The sequence below is a fragment of the Palaemon carinicauda genome, chromosome 23, assembly GCF_036898095.1.
Source record: "Palaemon carinicauda isolate YSFRI2023 chromosome 23, ASM3689809v2, whole genome shotgun sequence".
In the NCBI taxonomy this organism is placed as follows: domain Eukaryota; kingdom Metazoa; phylum Arthropoda; class Malacostraca; order Decapoda; family Palaemonidae; genus Palaemon; species Palaemon carinicauda.
The window spans coordinates 75,805,224-75,807,822 of NC_090747.1; positions in this window are offsets into that span (position 1 = coordinate 75,805,224).

Sequence of the window (2,599 nt, forward strand, 5' to 3'; positions counted from 1 at the left end):
TGTCTGCTCTATGCAGATGATATAGTCTTGGTAGCCGAGAACAGGGAAGAACTGGAGGGGAAACTAGAAAGATGGAGATATGCCTTGGAGAGTAGAGGTTTAAGAATAAGCAGGAAGAAGACAGAGTATATGACAACCGAGATGGATGGCGACCAGCAAACAACAATCAAATTAGGCGGAGGAAACATCAAAAGGGTTTATAAATTCAAGTACCTTGGTTCAGTGATCGACAATGGGGGGAACATGGAAGAGGAAATTAACAACCGGATTCAGTGTGGTTGGAACAACTGGAGGAGGGTGTCTGGTATCATATGTGATAGGAAAGTCCCTATAAGATTGAAGGGCAGAGTGCACAAGGCAGTGGTCAGACCAGCAATGACATATGGATTGGAAGCAGCACCCCTAAAGAAAACAGAGGGTAGAAAGTTGAACGTAACCGAGATGAGGATGCTTAGGTGGATGAGTGGAGTAACCAAAAAGGACAGGGTTAGAAATTAACATATTAGGGGTACAGTAAAAGTCACTGAGGCATCAAAGAAAGTGCAAGAGGCAAGGTTAAGATGGTATGGCCACCTGATGAGAAGAGAAGGGCAACACATGGCAAGAGAAGTGATGGACGTGGAGGTGGATGGAACACGAAGGAGAGGAAGACCTAAGACCAGGTGGAGAGATTGCATTAGAGATGATATGAGGGAGAAGGGAGTATGGGAGGAAATGACACAGGACAGAGGGAGATGGAAGAGACTCATTAGAAACGGCGACCCCGAATAGGGATAAAGCTGGGAAGAAGAAGAAGATATATATATATATATATATATATATATATATATATATATATATTATATATATATATATATATATTATATATATATATATATATATATATATATATATATATGTGTGTGTGTGTGTGTGTGCGTGTATGTATATATATTATGTATATGTATACATATTTATATTATATATGTATATATATATTCATATATTATATATATGATATATACATATATATAATAGATATATATATATATATATATATATAATATATATATAAATATATATATATATATATATATATATATATATATATATATATGATATATATAATATATATACATACATATATATATATATATATATATATATATATATATATATATATATATATATATGTATATGTATGTATGTATAAGTATAAAAGTAGATACATTTTTAAATGCGTGACACTATATTTAACAGTGACGACGAATTATTAAGAATAGTTTGTATTGATCTCTCCATATTTTACAAAATCGTTTTCTTTAAACAACTTTTCTGCGATCACTATGTTGGCGAATCTTCTAAGTTTTCTTTGTTTCAAGTTGTCTCGATCCCTTATTCCTACATTTTCGAATTATTGATAGCGGGAATTGCTAATCATTTTCAGCATGTAGTAAATAAATATGCTTAAAGTTAAGTCATGCATTTTTCTGTGTATGTGAGATTTGAAGTTGTTTCTTTTTTAAGCAAAGTAGAAAAAATAGTATAGTAAAAAATAAACATGGTTTTGTAACACAGCATTGACTAAACATGTACACTATGTTGAACAGTTGATCTTTCATTCCTGGCTGACTCTTACTCGTGTACCTAGAGAGAGAGAGAAAGACAATAAACACGAGTTTCGTATTTCCATATCTGAGATGTGGATAGAAATGCTTGGGCTACTTCCTTACTGTAGTGCTTAAATAAGTTAAATAAATAAGTAAGTAAGTATAACCAATCTTGGAGAAGAAATGCAGTGAAACATAACTTAATTTATATATAATAAGTACAAATTATTTGCCAAAGTATATGAAAATTAACGTAATTTTTGACGTGGCTTGTGAATTAGTTTACTAAATAAGGAGCAAATCAATGTGACAGATGAACAGTAAAAATATATACGGAAACTATATAAATGTATGCAATTATTTTCATAGGATACATTGTTTCTACAAAGAGACCAAATACTTATTTAACTTTGTGAATTTTCATTATACAATACAACGATACACCTTTTCTTGTACGTTGCTCTATAAGCTAATGCAATGCATAAAGCCCTGTCCACACGATCGAGCATGCCCGACGGGCAAACTGTGATACCAGACCACAATAGTTAGTGAAAATGAGGGTTGATGACGTCAGGAGCGAGAAAACTATAGGCAGGGATCGGGCAACACTGTATAATGCCAGATCCCTGTCAGTGGTTTTCCCGCTTCTGACGTCATTAACCCTCATTCTTACTAACTATTGTGGTCTGGTATCATTGTTTGCCCGTCGGCCATGCTCGATCGTGTGGACAGGGCTTAAGAACGAAGCCGACAGCACTGCCACCTTGATATACTAATGGGGGGGGGGGGGGAATGAATGAATGAACGAGAATGGGGGAGAGATTTGAGTCCGTCTCTCATAGGAAACAGTAGACTTACCAATTATTATTATTATTATTATTATTATTATTATTATTTGCTAAGCTACAACCCTTGTTGGAAAAGCAAAATGCTATAAGCCCAGGGGCCCCAACAGGGAAAATAGCCCAGTGAGGAAAGGAAACAATGAATAATAAAATATTTTAAGAACA